The sequence below is a fragment of the Schistocerca cancellata genome, unplaced genomic scaffold, assembly GCF_023864275.1.
Source record: "Schistocerca cancellata isolate TAMUIC-IGC-003103 unplaced genomic scaffold, iqSchCanc2.1 HiC_scaffold_830, whole genome shotgun sequence".
Lineage (NCBI taxonomy): Eukaryota > Metazoa > Arthropoda > Insecta > Orthoptera > Acrididae > Schistocerca > Schistocerca cancellata.
Genome location: NW_026046841.1, coordinates 475,763 through 501,159, shown reverse-complemented (window position 1 = coordinate 501,159; position 25,397 = coordinate 475,763). Strand labels below are relative to the sequence as shown.

The 25,397-nt window shown below is 50.8% G+C and overlaps 44 non-coding genes across 44 annotated transcripts; all 44 read right to left on the bottom strand.

The window, feature by feature from the left end:
• Positions 1-14: 14 nt before the first annotated feature.
• On the bottom strand, positions 15-86 carry Trnat-cgu (transfer RNA threonine (anticodon CGU)). Its single transcript has one exon. It is a non-coding gene; the product is annotated as a tRNA-Thr (tRNA).
• Positions 87-775: 689 nt separating this feature from the next.
• Positions 776-849, bottom strand: Trnan-guu (transfer RNA asparagine (anticodon GUU)). Its single transcript has one exon. It is a non-coding gene; the product is annotated as a tRNA-Asn (tRNA).
• Positions 850-1,172: 323 nt separating this feature from the next.
• Trnat-cgu (transfer RNA threonine (anticodon CGU)) lies at positions 1,173-1,244 on the bottom strand. Its single transcript has one exon. It is a non-coding gene; the product is annotated as a tRNA-Thr (tRNA).
• A 689-nt stretch (positions 1,245-1,933) lies between these two features.
• On the bottom strand, positions 1,934-2,007 carry Trnan-guu (transfer RNA asparagine (anticodon GUU)). Its single transcript has one exon. It is a non-coding gene; the product is annotated as a tRNA-Asn (tRNA).
• A 323-nt stretch (positions 2,008-2,330) lies between these two features.
• On the bottom strand, positions 2,331-2,402 carry Trnat-cgu (transfer RNA threonine (anticodon CGU)). Its single transcript has one exon. It is a non-coding gene; the product is annotated as a tRNA-Thr (tRNA).
• Positions 2,403-3,091: 689 nt separating this feature from the next.
• Trnan-guu (transfer RNA asparagine (anticodon GUU)) lies at positions 3,092-3,165 on the bottom strand. The gene has a single exon. It is a non-coding gene; the product is annotated as a tRNA-Asn (tRNA).
• Positions 3,166-3,488: 323 nt separating this feature from the next.
• Trnat-cgu (transfer RNA threonine (anticodon CGU)) lies at positions 3,489-3,560 on the bottom strand. The gene has a single exon. It is a non-coding gene; the product is annotated as a tRNA-Thr (tRNA).
• A 689-nt stretch (positions 3,561-4,249) lies between these two features.
• Trnan-guu (transfer RNA asparagine (anticodon GUU)) lies at positions 4,250-4,323 on the bottom strand. The gene has a single exon. It is a non-coding gene; the product is annotated as a tRNA-Asn (tRNA).
• A 323-nt stretch (positions 4,324-4,646) lies between these two features.
• On the bottom strand, positions 4,647-4,718 carry Trnat-cgu (transfer RNA threonine (anticodon CGU)). The gene has a single exon. It is a non-coding gene; the product is annotated as a tRNA-Thr (tRNA).
• Positions 4,719-5,407: 689 nt separating this feature from the next.
• Positions 5,408-5,481, bottom strand: Trnan-guu (transfer RNA asparagine (anticodon GUU)). Its single transcript has one exon. It is a non-coding gene; the product is annotated as a tRNA-Asn (tRNA).
• Positions 5,482-5,804: 323 nt separating this feature from the next.
• Positions 5,805-5,876, bottom strand: Trnat-cgu (transfer RNA threonine (anticodon CGU)). Its single transcript has one exon. It is a non-coding gene; the product is annotated as a tRNA-Thr (tRNA).
• A 689-nt stretch (positions 5,877-6,565) lies between these two features.
• On the bottom strand, positions 6,566-6,639 carry Trnan-guu (transfer RNA asparagine (anticodon GUU)). Its single transcript has one exon. It is a non-coding gene; the product is annotated as a tRNA-Asn (tRNA).
• Positions 6,640-6,962: 323 nt separating this feature from the next.
• Trnat-cgu (transfer RNA threonine (anticodon CGU)) lies at positions 6,963-7,034 on the bottom strand. The gene has a single exon. It is a non-coding gene; the product is annotated as a tRNA-Thr (tRNA).
• A 689-nt stretch (positions 7,035-7,723) lies between these two features.
• On the bottom strand, positions 7,724-7,797 carry Trnan-guu (transfer RNA asparagine (anticodon GUU)). The gene has a single exon. It is a non-coding gene; the product is annotated as a tRNA-Asn (tRNA).
• Positions 7,798-8,120: 323 nt separating this feature from the next.
• Positions 8,121-8,192, bottom strand: Trnat-cgu (transfer RNA threonine (anticodon CGU)). The gene has a single exon. It is a non-coding gene; the product is annotated as a tRNA-Thr (tRNA).
• Positions 8,193-8,881: 689 nt separating this feature from the next.
• Trnan-guu (transfer RNA asparagine (anticodon GUU)) lies at positions 8,882-8,955 on the bottom strand. The gene has a single exon. It is a non-coding gene; the product is annotated as a tRNA-Asn (tRNA).
• Positions 8,956-9,278: 323 nt separating this feature from the next.
• Trnat-cgu (transfer RNA threonine (anticodon CGU)) lies at positions 9,279-9,350 on the bottom strand. Its single transcript has one exon. It is a non-coding gene; the product is annotated as a tRNA-Thr (tRNA).
• Positions 9,351-10,039: 689 nt separating this feature from the next.
• Positions 10,040-10,113, bottom strand: Trnan-guu (transfer RNA asparagine (anticodon GUU)). The gene has a single exon. It is a non-coding gene; the product is annotated as a tRNA-Asn (tRNA).
• Positions 10,114-10,436: 323 nt separating this feature from the next.
• Trnat-cgu (transfer RNA threonine (anticodon CGU)) lies at positions 10,437-10,508 on the bottom strand. The gene has a single exon. It is a non-coding gene; the product is annotated as a tRNA-Thr (tRNA).
• Positions 10,509-11,197: 689 nt separating this feature from the next.
• On the bottom strand, positions 11,198-11,271 carry Trnan-guu (transfer RNA asparagine (anticodon GUU)). The gene has a single exon. It is a non-coding gene; the product is annotated as a tRNA-Asn (tRNA).
• A 323-nt stretch (positions 11,272-11,594) lies between these two features.
• Trnar-ccu (transfer RNA arginine (anticodon CCU)) lies at positions 11,595-11,666 on the bottom strand. The gene has a single exon. It is a non-coding gene; the product is annotated as a tRNA-Arg (tRNA).
• A 689-nt stretch (positions 11,667-12,355) lies between these two features.
• Positions 12,356-12,429, bottom strand: Trnan-guu (transfer RNA asparagine (anticodon GUU)). The gene has a single exon. It is a non-coding gene; the product is annotated as a tRNA-Asn (tRNA).
• Positions 12,430-12,752: 323 nt separating this feature from the next.
• Positions 12,753-12,824, bottom strand: Trnat-cgu (transfer RNA threonine (anticodon CGU)). Its single transcript has one exon. It is a non-coding gene; the product is annotated as a tRNA-Thr (tRNA).
• A 689-nt stretch (positions 12,825-13,513) lies between these two features.
• Trnan-guu (transfer RNA asparagine (anticodon GUU)) lies at positions 13,514-13,587 on the bottom strand. The gene has a single exon. It is a non-coding gene; the product is annotated as a tRNA-Asn (tRNA).
• Positions 13,588-13,910: 323 nt separating this feature from the next.
• Trnar-ccu (transfer RNA arginine (anticodon CCU)) lies at positions 13,911-13,982 on the bottom strand. The gene has a single exon. It is a non-coding gene; the product is annotated as a tRNA-Arg (tRNA).
• Positions 13,983-14,671: 689 nt separating this feature from the next.
• On the bottom strand, positions 14,672-14,745 carry Trnan-guu (transfer RNA asparagine (anticodon GUU)). Its single transcript has one exon. It is a non-coding gene; the product is annotated as a tRNA-Asn (tRNA).
• Positions 14,746-15,068: 323 nt separating this feature from the next.
• Trnat-cgu (transfer RNA threonine (anticodon CGU)) lies at positions 15,069-15,140 on the bottom strand. Its single transcript has one exon. It is a non-coding gene; the product is annotated as a tRNA-Thr (tRNA).
• A 689-nt stretch (positions 15,141-15,829) lies between these two features.
• Positions 15,830-15,903, bottom strand: Trnan-guu (transfer RNA asparagine (anticodon GUU)). The gene has a single exon. It is a non-coding gene; the product is annotated as a tRNA-Asn (tRNA).
• Positions 15,904-16,226: 323 nt separating this feature from the next.
• Trnat-cgu (transfer RNA threonine (anticodon CGU)) lies at positions 16,227-16,298 on the bottom strand. The gene has a single exon. It is a non-coding gene; the product is annotated as a tRNA-Thr (tRNA).
• A 689-nt stretch (positions 16,299-16,987) lies between these two features.
• Positions 16,988-17,061, bottom strand: Trnan-guu (transfer RNA asparagine (anticodon GUU)). Its single transcript has one exon. It is a non-coding gene; the product is annotated as a tRNA-Asn (tRNA).
• Positions 17,062-17,384: 323 nt separating this feature from the next.
• Positions 17,385-17,456, bottom strand: Trnat-cgu (transfer RNA threonine (anticodon CGU)). Its single transcript has one exon. It is a non-coding gene; the product is annotated as a tRNA-Thr (tRNA).
• Positions 17,457-18,145: 689 nt separating this feature from the next.
• On the bottom strand, positions 18,146-18,219 carry Trnan-guu (transfer RNA asparagine (anticodon GUU)). Its single transcript has one exon. It is a non-coding gene; the product is annotated as a tRNA-Asn (tRNA).
• Positions 18,220-18,542: 323 nt separating this feature from the next.
• On the bottom strand, positions 18,543-18,614 carry Trnat-cgu (transfer RNA threonine (anticodon CGU)). Its single transcript has one exon. It is a non-coding gene; the product is annotated as a tRNA-Thr (tRNA).
• A 689-nt stretch (positions 18,615-19,303) lies between these two features.
• Positions 19,304-19,377, bottom strand: Trnan-guu (transfer RNA asparagine (anticodon GUU)). The gene has a single exon. It is a non-coding gene; the product is annotated as a tRNA-Asn (tRNA).
• A 323-nt stretch (positions 19,378-19,700) lies between these two features.
• Positions 19,701-19,772, bottom strand: Trnat-cgu (transfer RNA threonine (anticodon CGU)). The gene has a single exon. It is a non-coding gene; the product is annotated as a tRNA-Thr (tRNA).
• Positions 19,773-20,461: 689 nt separating this feature from the next.
• Positions 20,462-20,535, bottom strand: Trnan-guu (transfer RNA asparagine (anticodon GUU)). The gene has a single exon. It is a non-coding gene; the product is annotated as a tRNA-Asn (tRNA).
• A 323-nt stretch (positions 20,536-20,858) lies between these two features.
• Trnat-cgu (transfer RNA threonine (anticodon CGU)) lies at positions 20,859-20,930 on the bottom strand. The gene has a single exon. It is a non-coding gene; the product is annotated as a tRNA-Thr (tRNA).
• A 689-nt stretch (positions 20,931-21,619) lies between these two features.
• On the bottom strand, positions 21,620-21,693 carry Trnan-guu (transfer RNA asparagine (anticodon GUU)). Its single transcript has one exon. It is a non-coding gene; the product is annotated as a tRNA-Asn (tRNA).
• Positions 21,694-22,016: 323 nt separating this feature from the next.
• On the bottom strand, positions 22,017-22,088 carry Trnat-cgu (transfer RNA threonine (anticodon CGU)). Its single transcript has one exon. It is a non-coding gene; the product is annotated as a tRNA-Thr (tRNA).
• A 689-nt stretch (positions 22,089-22,777) lies between these two features.
• Positions 22,778-22,851, bottom strand: Trnan-guu (transfer RNA asparagine (anticodon GUU)). Its single transcript has one exon. It is a non-coding gene; the product is annotated as a tRNA-Asn (tRNA).
• A 323-nt stretch (positions 22,852-23,174) lies between these two features.
• On the bottom strand, positions 23,175-23,246 carry Trnat-cgu (transfer RNA threonine (anticodon CGU)). The gene has a single exon. It is a non-coding gene; the product is annotated as a tRNA-Thr (tRNA).
• A 685-nt stretch (positions 23,247-23,931) lies between these two features.
• Positions 23,932-24,005, bottom strand: Trnan-guu (transfer RNA asparagine (anticodon GUU)). The gene has a single exon. It is a non-coding gene; the product is annotated as a tRNA-Asn (tRNA).
• Positions 24,006-24,328: 323 nt separating this feature from the next.
• On the bottom strand, positions 24,329-24,400 carry Trnat-cgu (transfer RNA threonine (anticodon CGU)). Its single transcript has one exon. It is a non-coding gene; the product is annotated as a tRNA-Thr (tRNA).
• A 689-nt stretch (positions 24,401-25,089) lies between these two features.
• Positions 25,090-25,163, bottom strand: Trnan-guu (transfer RNA asparagine (anticodon GUU)). The gene has a single exon. It is a non-coding gene; the product is annotated as a tRNA-Asn (tRNA).
• Between the last annotated feature and the right edge of the window lie 234 nt (positions 25,164-25,397).

Below are 25,397 nucleotides of genomic sequence, written 5' to 3'. Positions count from 1 at the left end.
GTTAAAAAAATGAACGCCTTCTGTGAGGTTCGAACTCACGACCCCTGGTTTACGAGACCAGTGCTCTACCACTGAGCTAAGAAGGCGGCAGCTTTGCGTTTGTGAGCTCTCCCCGAATTGTCACTTCATCATGCTGAATCTTGCAGCCCTCGACCAGATATCGGATTTGGCACACAGCTGCTGCTGGGGGTGTCCACATGGCCGTTTTCCACATCTCTTGACTGTTTCGCCCTTACGATCGACGACGAGCGTCGTGCCACCAAACGTTTGCGGTCTGCACAATCTTGACCTAGTGCACAGTTTGTTGGATTGCGTGGCTCGACTGCGAAATGCGCCTTTCGGCTCCTCTCTCTGGCTGCAGTATGCTGTTGTCGACAGTGGCACTAGCGTTGCCCATGGGGCTTCATGTAAGGCGACTGCACGTCGCTCGGCCAGCAGCGGCCTACTGCAGACCGACACTTAAGAGACACCAAATAGAAATCGACATCGAGAGACAGGCCCTGTCATATGGCACTCGCGACGTATACGCTGAAATTGAATGTAAAGAATACGTCTTTTGTAGTGGGCGTCGCTCTACTGCAGTGTCACACATGACGAAGAAATAGGAAAACAGTAGAACGTCTGTGTAGGGCCATGTTTTTACCTACAGTGTCACTTGGCTGAATGTGTATAAGGCTCTGTGGCATCACTCAAACACAGCCAAGTTGTCACACTAGCTGTGTATCTCTAACAAAGTTGACGTATGTCCTCACCTCGGTGACGGTTAAAACGATTTCGCCCCCGGGTGGGCTCGAACCACCAACCTTTCGGTTAACAGCCGAACGCGCTAGCCGATTGCGCCACGGAGGCCTTGACTTGTGCTCTGCATCTCAACGCAATTCGTATGCCTTCTGCAGGAATCTCGCAGAATGGTAGCACCTGCTTACGCCTCTTCACATGGATAAAATGCATGCACACTGTAGCGAGGCTCGTACACGAATGACATCGCCAAGCATGACATCATACTACAAAATGCATACAAACCACTGTTCTGCCTATGCAATCAGAAAACCTCTGAGGCCAGCATGATACTTGTTATAGGTTGTAGAACATCCCTTTCATTCAGTGTACTGCCATGTGTTAGATGCTGCTCGAGATAGCTCCGCTCCTTGCGGGAAGGTTAAAAAAATGAACGCCTTCTGTGAGGTTCGAACTCACGACCCCTGGTTTACGAGACCAGTGCTCTACCACTGAGCTAAGAAGGCGGCAGCTTTGCGTTTGTGAGCTCTCCCCGAATTGTCACTTCATCATGCTGAATCTTGCAGCCCTCGACCAGATATCGGATTTGGCACACAGCTGCTGCTGGGGGTGTCCACATGGCCGTTTTCCACATCTCTTGACTGTTTCGCCCTTACGATCGACGACGAGCGTCGTGCCACCAAACGTTTGCGGTCTGCACAATCTTGACCTAGTGCACAGTTTGTTGGATTGCGTGGCTCGACTGCGAAATGCGCCTTTCGGCTCCTCTCTCTGGCTGCAGTATGCTGTTGTCGACAGTGGCACTAGCGTTGCCCATGGGGCTTCATGTAAGGCGACTGCACGTCGCTCGGCCAGCAGCGGCCTACTGCAGACCGACACTTAAGAGACACCAAATAGAAATCGACATCGAGAGACAGGCCCTGTCATATGGCACTCGCGACGTATACGCTGAAATTGAATGTAAAGAATACGTCTTTTGTAGTGGGCGTCGCTCTACTGCAGTGTCACACATGACGAAGAAATAGGAAAACAGTAGAACGTCTGTGTAGGGCCATGTTTTTACCTACAGTGTCACTTGGCTGAATGTGTATAAGGCTCTGTGGCATCACTCAAACACAGCCAAGTTGTCACACTAGCTGTGTATCTCTAACAAAGTTGACGTATGTCCTCACCTCGGTGACGGTTAAAACGATTTCGCCCCCGGGTGGGCTCGAACCACCAACCTTTCGGTTAACAGCCGAACGCGCTAGCCGATTGCGCCACGGAGGCCTTGACTTGTGCTCTGCATCTCAACGCAATTCGTATGCCTTCTGCAGGAATCTCGCAGAATGGTAGCACCTGCTTACGCCTCTTCACATGGATAAAATGCATGCACACTGTAGCGAGGCTCGTACACGAATGACATCGCCAAGCATGACATCATACTACAAAATGCATACAAACCACTGTTCTGCCTATGCAATCAGAAAACCTCTGAGGCCAGCATGATACTTGTTATAGGTTGTAGAACATCCCTTTCATTCAATGTACTGCCATGTGTTAGATGCTGCTCGAGATAGCTCCGCTCCTTGCGGGAAGGTTAAAAAAATGAACGCCTTCTGTGAGGTTCGAACTCACGACCCCTGGTTTACGAGACCAGTGCTCTACCACTGAGCTAAGAAGGCGGCAGCTTTGCGTTTGTGAGCTCTCCCCGAATTGTCACTTCATCATGCTGAATCTTGCAGCCCTCGACCAGATATCGGATTTGGCACACAGCTGCTGCTGGGGGTGTCCACATGGCCGTTTTCCACATCTCTTGACTGTTTCGCCCTTACGATCGACGACGAGCGTCGTGCCACCAAACGTTTGCGGTCTGCACAATCTTGACCTAGTGCACAGTTTGTTGGATTGCGTGGCTCGACTGCGAAATGCGCCTTTCGGCTCCTCTCTCTGGCTGCAGTATGCTGTTGTCGACAGTGGCACTAGCGTTGCCCATGGGGCTTCATGTAAGGCGACTGCACGTCGCTCGGCCAGCAGCGGCCTACTGCAGACCGACACTTAAGAGACACCAAATAGAAATCGACATCGAGAGACAGGCCCTGTCATATGGCACTCGCGACGTATACGCTGAAATTGAATGTAAAGAATACGTCTTTTGTAGTGGGCGTCGCTCTACTGCAGTGTCACACATGACGAAGAAATAGGAAAACAGTAGAACGTCTGTGTAGGGCCATGTTTTTACCTACAGTGTCACTTGGCTGAATGTGTATAAGGCTCTGTGGCATCACTCAAACACAGCCAAGTTGTCACACTAGCTGTGTATCTCTAACAAAGTTGACGTATGTCCTCACCTCGGTGACGGTTAAAACGATTTCGCCCCCGGGTGGGCTCGAACCACCAACCTTTCGGTTAACAGCCGAACGCGCTAGCCGATTGCGCCACGGAGGCCTTGACTTGTGCTCTGCATCTCAACGCAATTCGTATGCCTTCTGCAGGAATCTCGCAGAATGGTAGCACCTGCTTACGCCTCTTCACATGGATAAAATGCATGCACACTGTAGCGAGGCTCGTACACGAATGACATCGCCAAGCATGACATCATACTACAAAATGCATACAAACCACTGTTCTGCCTATGCAATCAGAAAACCTCTGAGGCCAGCATGATACTTGTTATAGGTTGTAGAACATCCCTTTCATTCAGTGTACTGCCATGTGTTAGATGCTGCTCGAGATAGCTCCGCTCCTTGCGGGAAGGTTAAAAAAATGAACGCCTTCTGTGAGGTTCGAACTCACGACCCCTGGTTTACGAGACCAGTGCTCTACCACTGAGCTAAGAAGGCGGCAGCTTTGCGTTTGTGAGCTCTCCCCGAATTGTCACTTCATCATGCTGAATCTTGCAGCCCTCGACCAGATATCGGATTTGGCACACAGCTGCTGCTGGGGGTGTCCACATGGCCGTTTTCCACATCTCTTGACTGTTTCGCCCTTACGATCGACGACGAGCGTCGTGCCACCAAACGTTTGCGGTCTGCACAATCTTGACCTAGTGCACAGTTTGTTGGATTGCGTGGCTCGACTGCGAAATGCGCCTTTCGGCTCCTCTCTCTGGCTGCAGTATGCTGTTGTCGACAGTGGCACTAGCGTTGCCCATGGGGCTTCATGTAAGGCGACTGCACGTCGCTCGGCCAGCAGCGGCCTACTGCAGACCGACACTTAAGAGACACCAAATAGAAATCGACATCGAGAGACAGGCCCTGTCATATGGCACTCGCGACGTATACGCTGAAATTGAATGTAAAGAATACGTCTTTTGTAGTGGGCGTCGCTCTACTGCAGTGTCACACATGACGAAGAAATAGGAAAACAGTAGAACGTCTGTGTAGGGCCATGTTTTTACCTACAGTGTCACTTGGCTGAATGTGTATAAGGCTCTGTGGCATCACTCAAACACAGCCAAGTTGTCACACTAGCTGTGTATCTCTAACAAAGTTGACGTATGTCCTCACCTCGGTGACGGTTAAAACGATTTCGCCCCCGGGTGGGCTCGAACCACCAACCTTTCGGTTAACAGCCGAACGCGCTAGCCGATTGCGCCACGGAGGCCTTGACTTGTGCTCTGCATCTCAACGCAATTCGTATGCCTTCTGCAGGAATCTCGCAGAATGGTAGCACCTGCTTACGCCTCTTCACATGGATAAAATGCATGCACACTGTAGCGAGGCTCGTACACGAATGACATCGCCAAGCATGACATCATACTACAAAATGCATACAAACCACTGTTCTGCCTATGCAATCAGAAAACCTCTGAGGCCAGCATGATACTTGTTATAGGTTGTAGAACATCCCTTTCATTCAATGTACTGCCATGTGTTAGATGCTGCTCGAGATAGCTCCGCTCCTTGCGGGAAGGTTAAAAAAATGAACGCCTTCTGTGAGGTTCGAACTCACGACCCCTGGTTTACGAGACCAGTGCTCTACCACTGAGCTAAGAAGGCGGCAGCTTTGCGTTTGTGAGCTCTCCCCGAATTGTCACTTCATCATGCTGAATCTTGCAGCCCTCGACCAGATATCGGATTTGGCACACAGCTGCTGCTGGGGGTGTCCACATGGCCGTTTTCCACATCTCTTGACTGTTTCGCCCTTACGATCGACGACGAGCGTCGTGCCACCAAACGTTTGCGGTCTGCACAATCTTGACCTAGTGCACAGTTTGTTGGATTGCGTGGCTCGACTGCGAAATGCGCCTTTCGGCTCCTCTCTCTGGCTGCAGTATGCTGTTGTCGACAGTGGCACTAGCGTTGCCCATGGGGCTTCATGTAAGGCGACTGCACGTCGCTCGGCCAGCAGCGGCCTACTGCAGACCGACACTTAAGAGACACCAAATAGAAATCGACATCGAGAGACAGGCCCTGTCATATGGCACTCGCGACGTATACGCTGAAATTGAATGTAAAGAATACGTCTTTTGTAGTGGGCGTCGCTCTACTGCAGTGTCACACATGACGAAGAAATAGGAAAACAGTAGAACGTCTGTGTAGGGCCATGTTTTTACCTACAGTGTCACTTGGCTGAATGTGTATAAGGCTCTGTGGCATCACTCAAACACAGCCAAGTTGTCACACTAGCTGTGTATCTCTAACAAAGTTGACGTATGTCCTCACCTCGGTGACGGTTAAAACGATTTCGCCCCCGGGTGGGCTCGAACCACCAACCTTTCGGTTAACAGCCGAACGCGCTAGCCGATTGCGCCACGGAGGCCTTGACTTGTGCTCTGCATCTCAACGCAATTCGTATGCCTTCTGCAGGAATCTCGCAGAATGGTAGCACCTGCTTACGCCTCTTCACATGGATAAAATGCATGCACACTGTAGCGAGGCTCGTACACGAATGACATCGCCAAGCATGACATCATACTACAAAATGCATACAAACCACTGTTCTGCCTATGCAATCAGAAAACCTCTGAGGCCAGCATGATACTTGTTATAGGTTGTAGAACATCCCTTTCATTCAGTGTACTGCCATGTGTTAGATGCTGCTCGAGATAGCTCCGCTCCTTGCGGGAAGGTTAAAAAAATGAATGCCTTCTGTGAGGTTCGAACTCACGACCCCTGGTTTACGAGACCAGTGCTCTACCACTGAGCTAAGAAGGCGGCAGCTTTGCGTTTGTGAGCTCTCCCCGAATTGTCACTTCATCATGCTGAATCTTGCAGCCCTCGACCAGATATCGGATTTGGCACACAGCTGCTGCTGGGGGTGTCCACATGGCCGTTTTCCACATCTCTTGACTGTTTCGCCCTTACGATCGACGACGAGCGTCGTGCCACCAAACGTTTGCGGTCTGCACAATCTTGACCTAGTGCACAGTTTGTTGGATTGCGTGGCTCGACTGCGAAATGCGCCTTTCGGCTCCTCTCTCTGGCTGCAGTATGCTGTTGTCGACAGTGGCACTAGCGTTGCCCATGGGGCTTCATGTAAGGCGACTGCACGTCGCTCGGCCAGCAGCGGCCTACTGCAGACCGACACTTAAGAGACACCAAATAGAAATCGACATCGAGAGACAGGCCCTGTCATATGGCACTCGCGACGTATACGCTGAAATTGAATGTAAAGAATACGTCTTTTGTAGTGGGCGTCGCTCTACTGCAGTGTCACACATGACGAAGAAATAGGAAAACAGTAGAACGTCTGTGTAGGGCCATGTTTTTACCTACAGTGTCACTTGGCTGAATGTGTATAAGGCTCTGTGGCATCACTCAAACACAGCCAAGTTGTCACACTAGCTGTGTATCTCTAACAAAGTTGACGTATGTCCTCACCTCGGTGACGGTTAAAACGATTTCGCCCCCGGGTGGGCTCGAACCACCAACCTTTCGGTTAACAGCCGAACGCGCTAGCCGATTGCGCCACGGAGGCCTTGACTTGTGCTCTGCATCTCAACGCAATTCGTATGCCTTCTGCAGGAATCTCGCAGAATGGTAGCACCTGCTTACGCCTCTTCACATGGATAAAATGCATGCACACTGTAGCGAGGCTCGTACACGAATGACATCGCCAAGCATGACATCATACTACAAAATGCATACAAACCACTGTTCTGCCTATGCAATCAGAAAACCTCTGAGGCCAGCATGATACTTGTTATAGGTTGTAGAACATCCCTTTCATTCAGTGTACTGCCATGTGTTAGATGCTGCTCGAGATAGCTCCGCTCCTTGCGGGAAGGTTAAAAAAATGAATGCCTTCTGTGAGGTTCGAACTCACGACCCCTGTTTTACGAGACCAGTGCTCTACCACTGAGCTAAGAAGGCGGCAGCTTTGCGTTTTTGAGCTCTCCCCGAATTGTCACTTCATCATGCTGAATCTTGCAGCCCTCGACCAGATATCGGATTTGGCACACAGCTGCTGCTGGGGGTGTCCACATGGCCGTTTTCCACATCTCTTGACTGTTTCGCCCTTACGATCGACGACGAGCGTCGTGCCACCAAACGTTTGCGGTCTGCACAATCTTGACCTAGTGCACAGTTTGTTGGATTGCGTGGCTCGACTGCGAAATGCGCCTTTCGGCTCCTCTCTCTGGCTGCAGTATGCTGTTGTCGACAGTGGCACTAGCGTTGCCCATGGGGCTTCATGTAAGGCGACTGCACGTCGCTCGGCCAGCAGCGGCCTACTGCAGACCGACACTTAAGAGACACCAAATAGAAATCGACATCGAGAGACAGGCCCTGTCATATGGCACTCGCGACGTACACGCTGAAATTGAATGTAAAGAATACGTCTTTTGTAGTGGGCGTCGCTCTACTGCAGTGTCACACATGACGAAGAAATAGGAAAACAGTAGAACGTCTGTGTAGGGCCATGTTTTTACCTACAGTGTCACTTGGCTGAATGTGTATAAGGCTCTGTGGCATCACTCAAACACAGCCAAGTTGTCACACTAGCTGTGTATCTCTAACAAAGTTGACGTATGTCCTCACCTCGGTGACGGTTAAAACGATTTCGCCCCCGGGTGGGCTCGAACCACCAACCTTTCGGTTAACAGCCGAACGCGCTAGCCGATTGCGCCACGGAGGCCTTGACTTGTGCTCTGCATCTCAACGCAATTCGTATGCCTTCTGCAGGAATCTCGCAGAATGGTAGCACCTGCTTACGCCTCTTCACATGGATAAAATGCATGCACACTGTAGCGAGGCTCGTACACGAATGACATCGCCAAGCATGACATCATACTACAAAATGCATACAAACCACTGTTCTGCCTATGCAATCAGAAAACCTCTGAGGCCAGCATGATACTTGTTATAGGTTGTAGAACATCCCTTTCATTCAGTGTACTGCCATGTGTTAGATGCTGCTCGAGATAGCTCCGCTCCTTGCGGGAAGGTTAAAAAAATGAATGCCTTCTGTGAGGTTCGAACTCACGACCCCTGGTTTACGAGACCAGTGCTGTACCACTGAGCTAAGAAGGCGGCAGCTTTGCGTTTGTGAGCTCTCCCCGAATTGTCACTTCATCATGCTGAATCTTGCAGCCCTCGACCAGATATCGGATTTGGCACACAGCTGCTGCTGGGGGTGTCCACATGGCCGTTTTCCACATCTCTTGACTGTTTCGCCCTTACGATCGACGACGAGCGTCGTGCCACCAAACGTTTGCGGTCTGCACAATCTTGACCTAGTGCACAGTTTGTTGGATTGCGTGGCTCGACTGCGAAATGCGCCTTTCGGCTCCTCTCTCTGGCTGCAGTATGCTGTTGTCGACAGTGGCACTAGCGTTGCCCATGGGGCTTCATGTAAGGCGACTGCACGTCGCTCGGCCAGCAGCGGCCTACTGCAGACCGACACTTAAGAGACACCAAATAGAAATCGACATCGAGAGACAGGCCCTGTCATATGGCACTCGCGACGTACACGCTGAAATTGAATGTAAAGAATACGTCTTTTGTAGTGGGCGTCGCTCTACTGCAGTGTCACACATGACGAAGAAATAGGAAAACAGTAGAACGTCTGTGTAGGGCCATGTTTTTACCTACAGTGTCACTTGGCTGAATGTGTATAAGGCTCTGTGGCATCACTCAAACACAGCCAAGTTGTCACACTAGCTGTGTATCTCTAACAAAGTTGACGTATGTCCTCACCTCGGTGACGGTTAAAACGATTTCGCCCCCGGGTGGGCTCGAACCACCAACCTTTCGGTTAACAGCCGAACGCGCTAGCCGATTGCGCCACGGAGGCCTTGACTTGTGCTCTGCATCTCAACGCAATTCGTATGCCTTCTGCAGGAATCTCGCAGAATGGTAGCACCTGCTTACGCCTCTTCACATGGATAAAATGCATGCACACTGTAGCGAGGCTCGTACACGAATGACATCGCCAAGCATGACATCATACTACAAAATGCATACAAACCACTGTTCTGCCTATGCAATCAGAAAACCTCTGAGGCCAGCATGATACTTGTTATAGGTTGTAGAACATCCCTTTCATTCAGTGTACTGCCATGTGTTAGATGCTGCTCGAGATAGCTCCGCTCCTTGCGGGAAGGTTAAAAAAATGAATGCCTTCTGTGAGGTTCGAACTCACGACCCCTGGTTTACGAGACCAGTGCTCTACCACTGAGCTAAGAAGGCGGCAGCTTTGCGTTTGTGAGCTCTCCCCGAATTGTCACTTCATCATGCTGAATCTTGCAGCCCTCGACCAGATATCGGATTTGGCACACAGCTGCTGCTGGGGGTGTCCACATGGCCGTTTTCCACATCTCTTGACTGTTTCGCCCTTACGATCGACGACGAGCGTCGTGCCACCAAACGTTTGCGGTCTGCACAATCTTGACCTAGTGCACAGTTTGTTGGATTGCGTGGCTCGACTGCGAAATGCGCCTTTCGGCTCCTCTCTCTGGCTGCAGTATGCTGTTGTCGACAGTGGCACTAGCGTTGCCCATGGGGCTTCATGTAAGGCGACTGCACGTCGCTCGGCCAGCAGCGGCCTACTGCAGACCGACACTTAAGAGACACCAAATAGAAATCGACATCGAGAGACAGGCCCTGTCATATGGCACTCGCGACGTACACGCTGAAATTGAATGTAAAGAATACGTCTTTTGTAGTGGGCGTCGCTCTACTGCAGTGTCACACATGACGAAGAAATAGGAAAACAGTAGAACGTCTGTGTAGGGCCATGTTTTTACCTACAGTGTCACTTGGCTGAATGTGTATAAGGCTCTGTGGCATCACTCAAACACAGCCAAGTTGTCACACTAGCTGTGTATCTCTAACAAAGTTGACGTATGTCCTCACCTCGGTGACGGTTAAAACGATTTCGCCCCCGGGTGGGCTCGAACCACCAACCTTTCGGGTAACAGCCGAACGCGCTAGCCGATTGCGCCACGGAGGCCTTGACTTGTGCTCTGCATCTCAACGCAATTCGTATGCCTTCTGCAGGAATCTCGCAGAATGGTAGCACCTGCTTACGCCTCTTCACATGGATAAAATGCATGCACACTGTAGCGAGGCTCGTACACGAATGACATCGCCAAGCATGACATCATACTACAAAATGCATACAAACCACTGTTCTGCCTATGCAATCAGAAAACCTCTGAGGCCAGCATGATACTTGTTATAGGTTGTAGAACATCCCTTTCATTCAGTGTACTGCCATGTGTTAGATGCTGCTCGAGATAGCTCCGCTCCTTGCGGGAAGGTTAAAAAAATGAATGCCTTCTGTGAGGTTCGAACTCACGACCCCTGGTTTACGAGACCAGTGCTCTACCACTGAGCTAAGAAGGCGGCAGCTTTGCGTTTGTGAGCTCTCCCCGAATTGTCACTTCATCATGCTGAATCTTGCAGCCCTCGACCAGATATCGGATTTGGCACACAGCTGCTGCTGGGGGTGTCCACATGGCCGTTTTCCACATCTCTTGACTGTTTCGCCCTTACGATCGACGACGAGCGTCGTGCCACCAAACGTTTGCGGTCTGCACAATCTTGACCTAGTGCACAGTTTGTTGGATTGCGTGGCTCGACTGCGAAATGCGCCTTTCGGCTCCTCTCTCTGGCTGCAGTATGCTGTTGTCGACAGTGGCACTAGCGTTGCCCATGGGGCTTCATGTAAGGCGACTGCACGTCGCTCGGCCAGCAGCGGCCTACTGCAGACCGACACTTAAGAGACACCAAATAGAAATCGACATCGAGAGACAGGCCCTGTCATATGGCACTCGCGACGTACACGCTGAAATTGAATGTAAAGAATACGTCTTTTGTAGTGGGCGTCGCTCTACTGCAGTGTCACACATGACGAAGAAATAGGAAAACAGTAGAACGTCTGTGTAGGGCCATGTTTTTACCTACAGTGTCACTTGGCTGAATGTGTATAAGGCTCTGTGGCATCACTCAAACACAGCCAAGTTGTCACACTAGCTGTGTATCTCTAACAAAGTTGACGTATGTCCTCACCTCGGTGACGGTTAAAACGATTTCGCCCCCGGGTGGGCTCGAACCACCAACCTTTCGGGTAACAGCCGAACGCGCTAGCCGATTGCGCCACGGAGGCCTTGACTTGTGCTCTGCATCTCAACGCAATTCGTATGCCTTCTGCAGGAATCTCGCAGAATGGTAGCACCTGCTTACGCCTCTTCACATGGATAAAATGCATGCACACTGTAGCGAGGCTCGTACACGAATGACATCGCCAAGCATGACATCATACTACAAAATGCATACAAACCACTGTTCAGCCTATGCAATCAGAAAACCTCTGAGGCCAGCATGATACTTGTTATAGGTTGTAGAACATCCCTTTCATTCAGTGTACTGCCATGTGTTAGATGCTGCTCGAGATAGCTCCGCTCCTTGCGGGAAGGTTAAAAAAATGAATGCCTTCTGTGAGGTTCGAACTCACGACCGCTGGTTTAGGAGACCAGTGCTCTACCACTGAGCTAAGAAGGCGGCAGCTTTGCGTTTGTGAGCTCTCCCCGAATTGTCACTTCATCATGCTGAATCTTGCAGCCCTCGACCAGATATCGGATTTGGCACACAGCTGCTGCTGGGGGTGTCCACATGGCCGTTTTCCACATCTCTTGACTGTTTCGCCCTTACGATCGACGACGAGCGTCGTGCCACCAAACGTTTGCGGTCTGCACAATCTTGACCTAGTGCACAGTTTGTTGGATTGCGTGGCTCGACTGCGAAATGCGCCTTTCGGCTCCTCTCTCTGGCTGCAGTATGCTGTTGTCGACAGTGGCACTAGCGTTGCCCATGGGGCTTCATGTAAGGCGACTGCACGTCGCTCGGCCAGCAGCGGCCTACTGCAGACCGACACTTAAGAGACACCAAATAGAAATCGACATCGAGAGACAGGCCCTGTCATATGGCACTCGCGACGTACACGCTGAAATTGAATGTAAAGAATACGTCTTTTGTAGTGGGCGTCGCTCTACTGCAGTGTCACACATGACGAAGAAATAGGAAAACAGTAGAACGTCTGTGTAGGGCCATGTTTTTACCTACAGTGTCACTTGGCTGAATGTGTATAAGGCTCTGTGGCATCACTCAAACACAGCCAAGTTGTCACACTAGCTGTGTATCTCTAACAAAGTTGACGTATGTCCTCACCTCGGTGACGGTTAAAACGATTTCGCCCCCGGGTGGGCTCGAACCACCAACCTTTCGGGTAACAGCCGAACGCGCTAGCCGATTGCGCCACGGAGGCCTTGACTTGTGCTCTGCATCTCAACGCAATTCGTATGCCTTCTGCAGGAATCTCGCAGAATGGTAGCACCTGCTTACGCCTCTTCACATGGATAAAATGCATGCACACTGTAGCGAGGCTCGTACACGAATGACATCGCCAAGCATGACATCATACTACAAAATGCATACAAACCACTGTTCTGCCTATGCAATCAGAAAACCTCTGAGGCCAGCATGATACTTGTTATAGGTTGTAGAACATCCCTTTCATTCAGTGTACTGCCATGTGTTAGATGCTGCTCGAGATAGCTCCGCTCCTTGCGGGAAGGTTAAAAAAATGAATGCCTTCTGTGAGGTTCGAACTCACGACCCCTGGTTTACGAGACCAGTGCTCTACCACTGAGCTAAGAAGGCGGCAGCTTTGCGTTTGTGAGCTCTCCCCGAATTGTCACTTCATCATGCTGAATCTTGCAGCCCTCGACCAGATATCGGATTTGGCACACAGCTGCTGCTGGGGGTGTCCACATGGCCGTTTTCCACATCTCTTGACTGTTTCGCCCTTACGATCGACGACGAGCGTCGTGCCACCAAACGTTTGCGGTCTGCACAATCTTGACCTAGTGCACAGTTTGTTGGATTGCGTGGCTCGACTGCGAAATGCGCCTTTCGGCTCCTCTCTCTGGCTGCAGTATGCTGTTGTCGACAGTGGCACTAGCGTTGCCCATGGGGCTTCATGTAAGGCGACTGCACGTCGCTCGGCCAGCAGCGGCCTACTGCAGACCGACACTTAAGAGACACCAAATAGAAATCGACATCGAGAGACAGGCCCTGTCATATGGCACTCGCGACGTACACGCTGAAATTGAATGTAAAGAATACGTCTTTTGTAGTGGGCGTCGCTCTACTGCAGTGTCACACATGACGAAGAAATAGGAAAACAGTAGAACGTCTGTGTAGGGCCATGTTTTTACCTACAGTGTCACTTGGCTGAATGTGTATAAGGCTCTGTGGCATCACTCAAACACAGCCAAGTTGTCACACTAGCTGTGTATCTCTAACAAAGTTGACGTATGTCCTCACCTCGGTGACGGTTAAAACGATTTCGCCCCCGGGTGGGCTCGAACCACCAACCTTTCGGGTAACAGCCGAACGCGCTAGCCGATTGCGCCACGGAGGCCTTGACTTGTGCTCTGCATCTCAACGCAATTCGTATGCCTTCTGCAGGAATCTCGCAGAATGGTAGCACCTGCTTACGCCTCTTCACATGGATAAAATGCATGCACACTGTAGCGAGGCTCGTACACGAATGACATCGCCAAGCATGACATCATACTACAAAATGCATACAAACCACTGTTCTGCCTATGCAATCAGAAAACCTCTGAGGCCAGCATGATACTTGTTATAGGTTGTAGAACATCCCTTTCATTCAGTGTACTGCCATGTGTTAGATGCTGCTCGAGATAGCTCCGCTCCTTGCGGGAAGGTTAAAAAAATGAATGCCTTCTGTGAGGTTCGAACTCACGACCGCTGGTTTAGGAGACCAGTGCTCTACCACTGAGCTAAGAAGGCGGCAGCTTTGCGTTTGTGAGCTCTCCCCGAATTGTCACTTCATCATGCTGAATCTTGCAGCCCTCGACCAGATATCGGATTTGGCACACAGCTGCTGCTGGGGGTGTCCACATGGCCGTTTTCCACATCTCTTGACTGTTTCGCCCTTACGATCGACGACGAGCGTCGTGCCACCAAACGTTTGCGGTCTGCACAATCTTGACCTAGTGCACAGTTTGTTGGATTGCGTGGCTCGACTGCGAAATGCGCCTTTCGGCTCCTCTCTCTGGCTGCAGTATGCTGTTGTCGACAGTGGCACTAGCGTTGCCCATGGGGCTTCATGTAAGGCGACTGCACGTCGCTCGGCCAGCAGCGGCCTACTGCAGACCGACACTTAAGAGACACCAAATAGAAATCGACATCGAGAGACAGGCCCTGTCATATGGCACTCGCGACGTACACGCTGAAATTGAATGTAAAGAATACGTCTTTTGTAGTGGGCGTCGCTCTACTGCAGTGTCACACATGACGAAGAAATAGGAAAACAGTAGAACGTCTGTGTAGGGCCATGTTTTTACCTACAGTGTCACTTGGCTGAATGTGTATAAGGCTCTGTGGCATCACTCAAACACAGCCAAGTTGTCACACTAGCTGTGTATCTCTAACAAAGTTGACGTATGTCCTCACCTCGGTGACGGTTAAAACGATTTCGCCCCCGGGTGGGCTCGAACCACCAACCTTTCGGGTAACAGCCGAACGCGCTAGCCGATTGCGCCACGGAGGCCTTGACTTGTGCTCTGCATCTCAACGCAATTCGTATGCCTTCTGCAGGAATCTCGCAGAATGGTAGCACCTGCTTACGCCTCTTCACATGGATAAAATGCATGCACACTGTAGCGAGGCTCGTACACGAATGACATCGCCAAGCATGACATCATACTACAAAATGCATACAAACCACTGTTCTGCCTATGCAATCAGAAAACCTCTGAGGCCAGCATGATACTTGTTATAGGTTGTAGAACATCCCTTTCATTCAGTGTACTGCCATGTGTTAGATGCTGCTCGAGATAGCTCCGCTCCTTGCGGGAAGGTTAAAAAAATGAATGCCTTCTGTGAGGTTCGAACTCACGACCCCTGGTTTACGAGACCAGTGCTCTACCACTGAGCTAAGAAGGCGGCAGCTTTGCGTTTGTGAGCTCTCCCCGAATTGTCACTTCATCATGCTGAATCTTGCAGCCCTCGACCAGATATCGGATTTGGCACACAGCTGCTGCTGGGGGTGTCCACATGGCCGTTTTCCACATCTCTTGACTGTTTCGCCCTTACGATCGACGACGAGCGTCGTGCCACCAAACGTTTGCGGTCTGCACAATCTTGACCTAGTGCACAGTTTGTTGGATTGCGTGGCTCGACTGCGAAATGCGCCTTTCGGCTCCTCTCTCTGGCTGCAGTATGCTGTTGTCGACAGTGGCACTAGCGTTGCCCATGGGGCTTCATGTAAGGCGACTGCACGTCGCTCGGCCAGCAGCGGCCTACTGCAGACCGACACTTAAGAGACACCAAATAGAAATCGACATCGAGAGACAGGCCCTGTCATATGGCACTCGCGACGTACACGCTGAAATTGAATGTAAAGAATACGTCTTTTGTAGTGGGCGTCGCTCTACTGCAGTGTCACACATGACGAAGAAATAGGAAAACAGTAGAACGTCTGTGTAGGGCCATGTTTTTACCTACAGTGTCACTTGGCTGAATGTGTATAAGGCTCTGTGGCATCACTCAAACACAGCCAAGTTGTCACACTAGCTGTGTATCTCTAACAAAGTTGACGTATGTCCTCACCTCGGTGACGGTTAAAACGATTTCGCCCCCGGGTGGGCTCGAACCACCAACCTTTCGGGTAACAGCCGAACGCGCTAGCCGATTGCGCCACGGAGGCCTTGACTTGTGCTCTGCATCTCAACGCAATTCGTATGCCTTCTGCAGGAATCTCGCAGAATGGTAGCACCTGCTTACGCCTCTTCACATGGATAAAATGCATGCACACTGTAGCGAGGCTCGTACACGAATGACATCGCCAAGCATGACATCATACTACAAAATGCATACAAACCACTGTTCTGCCTATGCAATCAGAAAACCTCTGAGGCCAGCATGATACTTGTTATAGGTTGTAGAACATCCCTTTCATTCAGTGTACTGCCATGTGTTAGATGCTGCTCGAGATAGCTCCGCTCCTTGCGGGAAGGTTAAAAAAATGAATGCCTTCTGTGAGGTTCGAACTCACGACCCCTGGTTTACGAGACCAGTGCTCTACCACTGAGCTAAGAAGGCGGCAGCTTTGCGTTTGTGAGCTCTCCCCGAATTGTCACTTCATCATGCTGAATCTTGCAGCCCTCGACCAGATATCGGATTTGGCACACAGCTGCTGCTGGGGGTGTCCACATGGCCGTTTTCCACATCTCTTGACTGTTTCGCCCTTACGATCGACGACGAGCGTCGTGCCACCAAACGTTTGCGGTCTGCACAATCTTGACCTAGTGCACAGTTTGTTGGATTGCGTGGCTCGACTGCGAAATGCGCCTTTCGGCTCCTCTCTCTGGCTGCAGTATGCTGTTGTCGACAGTGGCACTAGCGTTGCCCATGGGGCTTCATGTAAGGCGACTGCACGTCGCTCGGCCAGCAGCGGCCTACTGCAGACCGACACTTAAGAGACACCAAATAGAAATCGACATCGAGAGACAGGCCCTGTCATATGGCACTCGCGACGTACACGCTGAAATTGAATGTAAAGAATACGTCTTTTGTAGTGGGCGTCGCTCTACTGCAGTGTCACACATGACGAAGAAATAGGAAAACAGTAGAACGTCTGTGTAGGGCCATGTTTTTACCTACAGTGTCACTTGGCTGAATGTGTATAAGGCTCTGTGGCATCACTCAAACACAGCCAAGTTGTCACACTAGCTGTGTATCTCTAACAAAGTTGACGTATGTCCTCACCTCGGTGACGGTTAAAACGATTTCGCCCCCGGGTGGGCTCGAACCACCAACCTTTCGGGTAACAGCCGAACGCGCTAGCCGATTGCGCCACGGAGGCCTTGACTTGTGCTCTGCATCTCAACGCAATTCGTATGCCTTCTGCAGGAATCTCGCAGAATGGTAGCACCTGCTTACGCCTCTTCACATGGATAAAATGCATGCACACTGTAGCGAGGCTCGTACACGAATGACATCGCCAAGCATGACATCATACTACAAAATGCATACAAACCACTGTTCTGCCTATGCAATCAGAAAACCTCTGAGGCCAGCATGATACTTGTTATAGGTTGTAGAACATCCCTTTCATTCAGTGTACTGCCATGTGTTAGATGCTGCTCGAGATAGCTCCGCTCCTTGCGGGAAGGTTAAAAAAATGAATGCCTTCTGTGAGGTTCGAACTCACGACCCCTGGTTTACGAGACCAGTGCTCTACCACTGAGCTAAGAAGGCGGCAGCTTTGCGTTTGTGAGTTCTCCCCGAATTGTCACTTCATCATGCTGAATCTTGCAGCCCTCGACCAGATATCGGATTTGGCACACAGCTGCTGCTGGGGGTGTCCACATGGCCGTTTTCCACATCTCTTGACTGTTTCGCCCTTACGATCGACGACGAGCGTCGTGCCACCAAACGTTTGCGGTCTGCACAATCTTGACCTAGTGCACAGTTTGTTGGATTGCGTGGCTCGACTGCGAAATGCGCCTTTCGGCTCCTCTCTCTGGCTGCAGTATGCTGTTGTCGACAGTGGCACTAGCGTTGCCCATGGGGCTTCATGTAAGGCGACTGCACGTCGCTCGGCCAGCAGCGGCCTACTGCAGACCGACACTTAAGAGACACCAAATAGAAATCGACATCGAGAGACAGGCCCTGTCATATGGCACTCGCGACGTACACGCTGAAATTGAATGTAAAGAATACGTCTTTTGTAGTGGGCGTCGCTCTACTGCAGTGTCACACATGACGAAGAAATAGGAAAACAGTAGAACGTCTGTGTAGGGCCATGTTTTTACCTACAGTGTCACTTGGCTGAATGTGTATAAGGCTCTGTGGCATCACTCAAACACAGCCAAGTTGTCACACTAGCTGTGTATCTCTAACAAAGTTGACGTATGTCCTCACCTCGGTGACGGTTAAAACGATTTCGCCCCCGGGTGGGCTCGAACCACCAACCTTTCGGGTAACAGCCGAACGCGCTAGCCGATTGCGCCACGGAGGCCTTGACTTGTGCTCTGCATCTCAACGCAATTCGTATGCCTTCTGCAGGAATCTCGCAGAATGGTAGCACCTGCTTACGCCTCTTCACATGGATAAAATGCATGCACACTGTAGCGAGGCTCGTACACGAATGACATCGCCAAGCATGACATCATACTACAAAATGCATACAAACCACTGTTCTGCCTATGCAATCAGAAAACCTCTGAGGCCAGCATGATACTTGTTATAGGTTGTAGAACATCCCTTTCATTCAGTGTACTGCCATGTGTTAGATGCTGCTCGAGATAGCTCCGCTCCTTGCGGGAAGGTTAAAAAAATGAATGCCTTCTGTGAGGTTCGAACTCACGACCCCTGGTTTACGAGACCAGTGCTCTACCACTGAGCTAAGAAGGCGGCAGCTTTGCGTTTGTGAGCTCTCCCCGAATTGTCACTTCATCATGCTGAATCTTGCAGCCCTCGACCAGATATCGGATTTGGCACACAGCTGCTGCTGGGGGTGTCCACATGGCCGTTTTCCACATCTCTTGACTGTTTCGCCCTTACGATCGACGACGAGCGTCGTGCCACCAAACGTTTGCGGTCTGCACAATCTTGACCTAGTGCACAGTTTGTTGGATTGCGTGGCTCGACTGCGAAATGCGCCTTTCGGCTCCTCTCTCTGGCTGCAGTATGCTGTTGTCGACAGTGGCACTAGCGTTGCCCATGGGGCTTCATGTAAGGCGACTGCACGTCGCTCGGCCAGCAGCGGCCTACTGCAGACCGACACTTAAGAGACACCAAATAGAAATCGACATCGAGAGACAGGCCCTGTCATATGGCACTCGCGACGTACACGCTGAAATTGAATGTAAAGAATACGTCTTTTGTAGTGGGCGTCGCTCTACTGCAGTGTCACACATGACGAAGAAATAGGAAAACAGTAGAACGTCTGTGTAGGGCCATGTTTTTACCTACAGTGTCACTTGGCTGAATGTGTATAAGGCTCTGTGGCATCACTCAAACACAGCCAAGTTGTCACACTAGCTGTGTATCTCTAACAAAGTTGACGTATGTCCTCACCTCGGTGACGGTTAAAACGATTTCGCCCCCGGGTGGGCTCGAACCACCAACCTTTCGGGTAACAGCCGAACGCGCTAGCCGATTGCGCCACGGAGGCCTTGACTTGTGCTCTGCATCTCAACGCAATTCGTATGCCTTCTGCAGGAATCTCGCAGAATGGTAGCACCTGCTTACGCCTCTTCACATGGATAAAATGCATGCACACTGTAGCGAGGCTCGTACACGAATGACATCGCCAAGCATGACATCATACTACAAAATGCATACAAACCACTGTTCTGCCTATGCAATCAGAAAACCTCTGAGGCCAGCATGATACTTGTTATAGGTTGTAGAACATCCCTTTCATTCAGTGTACTGCCATGTGTTAGATGCTGCTCGAGATAGCTCCGCTCCTTGCGGGAAGGTTAAAAAAATGAATGCCTTCTGTGAGGTTCGAACTCACGACCCCTGGTTTACGAGACCAGTGCTCTACCACTGAGCTAAGAAGCCGGCAGCTTTGCGTTTGTGAGCTCTCCCCGAATTGTCACTTCATCATGCTGAATCTTGCAGCCCTCGACCAGATATCGGATTTGGCACACAGCTGCTGCTGGGGGTGTCCACATGGCCGTTTTCCACATCTCTTGACTGTTTCGCCCTTACGATCGACGACGAGCGTCGTGCCACCAAACGTTTGCGGTCTGCACAATCTTGACCTAGTGCACAGTTTGTTGGATTGCGTGGCTCGACTGCGAAATGCGCCTTTCGGCTCCTCTCTCTGGCTGCAGTATGCTGTTGTCGACAGTGGCACTAGCGTTGCCCATGGGGCTTCATGTAAGGCGACTGCACGTCGCTCGGCCAGCAGCGGCCTACTGCAGACCGACACTTAAGAGACACCAAATAGAAATCGACATCGAGAGACAGGCCCTGTCATATGGCACTCGCGACGTACACGCTGAAATTGAATGTAAAGAATACGTCTTTTGTAGTGGGCGTCGCTCTACTGCAGTGTCACACATGACGAAGAAATAGGAAAACAGTAGAACGTCTGTGTAGGGCCATGTTTTTACCTACAGTGTCACTTGGCTGAATGTGTATAAGGCTCTGTGGCATCACTCAAACACAGCCAAGTTGTCACACTAGCTGTGTATCTCTAACAAAGTTGACGTATGTCCTCACCTCGGTGACGGTTAAAACGATTTCGCCCCCGGGTGGGCTCGAACCACCAACCTTTCGGGTAACAGCCGAACGCGCTAGCCGATTGCGCCACGGAGGCCTTGACTTGTGCTCTGCATCTCAACGCAATTCGTATGCCTTCTGCAGGAATCTCGCAGAATGGTAGCACCTGCTTACGCCTCTTCACATGGATAAAATGCATGCACACTGTAGCGAGGCTCGTACACGAATGACATCGCCAAGCATGACATCATACTACAAAATGCATACAAACCACTGTTCTGCCTATGCAATCAGAAAACCTCTGAGGCCAGCATGATACTTGTTATAGGTTGTAGAACATCCCTTTCATTCAGTGTACTGCCATGTGTTAGATGCTGCTCGAGATAGCTCCGCTCCTTGCGGGAAGGTTAAAAAAATGAATGCCTTCTGTGAGGTTCGAACTCACGACCCCTGGTTTACGAGACCAGTGCTCTACCACTGAGCTAAGAAGGCGGCAGCTTTGCGTTTGTGAGCTCTCCCCGAATTGTCACTTCATCATGCTGAATCTTGCAGCCCTCGACCAGATATCGGATTTGGCACACAGCTGCTGCTGGGGGTGTCCACATGGCCGTTTTCCACATCTCTTGACTGTTTCGCCCTTACGATCGACGACGAGCGTCGTGCCACCAAACGTTTGCGGTCTGCACAATCTTGACCTAGTGCACAGTTTGTTGGATTGCGTGGCTCGACTGCGAAATGCGCCTTTCGGCTCCTCTCTCTGGCTGCAGTATGCTGTTGTCGACAGTGGCACTAGCGTTGCCCATGGGGCTTCATGTAAGGCGACTGCACGTCGCTCGGCCAGCAGCGGCCTACTGCAGACCGACACTTAAGAGACACCAAATAGAAATCGACATCGAGAGACAGGCCCTGTCATATGGCACTCGCGACGTACACGCTGAAATTGAATGTAAAGAATACGTCTTTTGTAGTGGGCGTCGCTCTACTGCAGTGTCACACATGACGAAGAAATAGGAAAACAGTAGAACGTCTGTGTAGGGCCATGTTTTTACCTACAGTGTCACTTGGCTGAATGTGTATAAGGCTCTGTGGCATCACTCAAACACAGCCAAGTTGTCACACTAGCTGTGTATCTCTAACAAAGTTGACGTATGTCCTCACCTCGGTGACGGTTAAAACGATTTCGCCCCCGGGTGGGCTCGAACCACCAACCTTTCGGGTAACAGCCGAACGCGCTAGCCGATTGCGCCACGGAGGCCTTGACTTGTGCTCTGCATCTCAACGCAATTCGTATGCCTTCTGCAGGAATCTCGCAGAATGGTAGCACCTGCTTACGCCTCTTCACATGGATAAAATGCATGCACACTGTAGCGAGGCTCGTACACGAATGACATCGCCAAGCATGACATCATACTACAAAATGCATACAAACCACTGTTCTGCCTATGCAATCAGAAAACCTCTGAGGCCAGCATGATACTTGTTATAGGTTGTAGAACATCCCTTTCATTCAGTGTACTGCCATGTGTTAGATGCTGCTCGAGATAGCTCCGCTCCTTGCGGGAAGGTTAAAAAAATGAATGCCTTCTGTGAGGTTCGAACTCACGACCCCTGGTTTACGAGACCAGTGCTCTACCACTGAGCTAAGAAGGCGGCAGCTTTGCGTTTGTGAGCTCTCCCCGAATTGTCACTTCATCATGCTGAATCTTGCAGCCCTCGACCAGATATCGGATTTGGCACACAGCTGCTGCTGGGGGTGTCCACATGGCCGTTTTCCACATCTCTTGACTGTTTCGCCCTTACGATCGACGACGAGCGTCGTGCCACCAAACGTTTGCGGTCTGCACAATCTTGACCTAGTGCACAGTTTGTTGGATTGCGTGGCTCGACTGCGAAATGCGCCTTTCGGCTCCTCTCTCTGGCTGCAGTATGCTGTTGTCGACAGTGGCACTAGCGTTGCCCATGGGGCTTCATGTAAGGCGACTGCACGTCGCTCGGCCAGCAGCGGCCTACTGCAGACCGACACTTAAGAGACACCAAATAGAAATCGACATCGAGAGACAGGCCCTGTCATATGGCACTCGCGACGTACACGCTGAAATTGAATGTAAAGAATACGTCTTTTGTAGTGGGCGTCGCTCTACTGCAGTGTCACACATGACGAAGAAATAGGAAAACAGTAGAACGTCTGTGTAGGGCCATGTTTTTACCTACAGTGTCACTTGGCTGAATGTGTATAAGGCTCTGTGGCATCACTCAAACACAGCCAAGTTGTCACACTAGCTGTGTATCTCTAACAAAGTTGACGTATGTCCTCACCTCGGTGACGGTTAAAACGATTTCGCCCCCGGGTGGGCTCGAACCACCAACCTTTCGGGTAACAGCCGAACGCGCTAGCCGATTGCGCCACGGAGGCCTTGACTTGTGCTCTGCATCTCAACGCAATTCGTATGCCTTCTGCAGGAATCTCGCAGAATGGTAGCACCTGCTTACGCCTCTTCACATGGATAAAATGCATGCACACTGTAGCGAGGCTCGTACACGAATGACATCGCCAAGCATGACATCATACTACAAAATGCATACAAACCACTGTTCTGCCTATGCAATCAGAAAACCTCTGAGGCCAGCATGATACTTGTTATAGGTTGTAGAACATCCCTTTCATTCAGTGTACTGCCATGTGTTAGATGCTGCTCGAGATAGCTCCGCTCCTTGCGGGAAGGTTAAAAAAATGAATGCCTTCTGTGAGGTTCGAACTCACGACCCCTGGTTTACGAGACCAGTGCTCTACCACTGAGCTAAGAAGGCGGCAGCTTTGCGTTTGTGAGCTCTCCCCGAATTGTCACTTCATCATGCTGAATCTTGCAGCCCTCGACCAGATATCGGATTTGGCACACAGCTGCTGCTGGGGGTGTCCACATGGCCGTTTTCCACATCTCTTGACTGTTTCGCCCTTACGATCGACGACGAGCGTCGTGCCACCAAACGTTTGCGGTCTGCACAATCTTGACCTAGTGCACAGTTTGTTGGATTGCGTGGCTCGACTGCGAAATGCGCCTTTCGGCTCCTCTCTCTGGCTGCAGTATGCTGTTGTCGACAGTGGCACTAGCGTTGCCCATGGGGCTTCATGTAAGGCGACTGCACGACGCTCGGCCAGCAGCGGCCTACTGCAGACCGACACTTAAGAGACACCAAATAGAAATCGACATCGAGAGACAGGCCCTGTCATATGGCACTCGCGACGTATACGCTGAAATTGAATGTAAAGAATACGTCTTTTGTAGTGGGCGTCGCTCTACTGCAGTGTCACACATGACGAAGAAATAGGAAAACAGTAGAACGTCTGTGTAGGGCCATGTTTTTACCTACAGTGTCACTTGGCTGAATGTGTATAAGGCTCTGTGGCATCACTCAAACACAGCCAAGTTGTCACACTAGCTGTGTATAACAAAGTTGTCGTATGTCCTCACCTCGGTGACGGTTAAAACGATTTCGCCCCCGGGTGGGCTCGAACCACCAACCTTTCGGTTAACAGCCGAACGCGCTAGCCGATTGCGCCACGGAGGCCTTGACTTGTGCTCTGCATCTCAACGCAATTCGTATGCCTTCTGCAGGAATCTCGCAGAATGGTAGCACCTGCTTACGCCTCTTCACATGGATAAAATGCATGCACACTGTAGCGAGGCTCGTACACGAATGACATCGCCAAGCATGACATCATACTACAAAATGCATACAAACCACTGTTCTGCCTATGCAATCAGAAAACCTCTGAGGCCAGCATGATACTTGTTATAGGTTGTAGAACATCCCTTTCATTCAGTGTACTGCCATGCGTTAGATGCTGCTCGAGATAGCTCCGCTCCTTGCGGGAAGGTTAAAAAAATGAATGCCTTCTGTGAGGTTCGAACTCACGACCCCTGGTTTACGAGACCAGTGCTCTACCACTGAGCTAAGAAGGCGGCAGCTTTGCGTTTGTGAGCTCTCCCCGAATTGTCACTTCATCATGCTGAATCTTGCAGCCCTCGACCAGATATCGGATTTGGCACACAGCTGCTGCTGGGGGTGTCCACATGGCCGTTTTCCACATCTCTTGACTGTTTCGCCCTTACGATCGACGACGAGCGTCGTGCCACCAAACGTTTGCGGTCTGCACAATCTTGACCTAGTGCACAGTTTGTTGGATTGCGTGGCTCGACTGCGAAATGCGCCTTTCGGCTCCTCTCTCTGGCTGCAGTATGCTGTTGTCGACAGTGGCACTAGCGTTGCCCATGGGGCTTCATGTAAGGCGACTGCACGTCGCTCGGCCAGCAGCGGCCTACTGCAGACCGACACTTAAGAGACACCAAATAGAAATCGACATCGAGAGACAGGCCCTGTCATATGGCACTCGCGACGTACACGCTGAAATTGAATGTAAAGAATACGTCTTTTGTAGTGGGCGTCGCTCTACTGCAGTGTCACACATGACGAAGAAATAGGAAAACAGTAGAACGTCTGTGTAGGGCCATGTTTTTACCTACAGTGTCACTTGGCTGAATGTGTATAAGGCTCTGTGGCATCACTCAAACACAGCCAAGTTGTCACACTAGCTGTGTATCTCTAACAAAGTTGACGTATGTCCTCACCTCGGTGACGGTTAAAACGATTTCGCCCCCGGGTGGGCTCGAACCACCAACCTTTCGGTTAACAGCCGAACGCGCTAGCCGATTGCGCCACGGAGGCCTTGACTTGTGCTCTGCATCTCAACGCAATTCGTATGCCTTCTGCAGGAATCTCGCAGAATGGTAGCACCTGCTTACGCCTCTTCACATGGATAAAATGCATGCACACTGTAGCGAGGCTCGTACACGAATGACATCGCCAAGCATGACATCATACTACAAAATGCATACAAACCACTGTTCTGCCTATGCAATCAGAAAACCTCTGAGGCCAGCATGATACTTGTTATAGGTT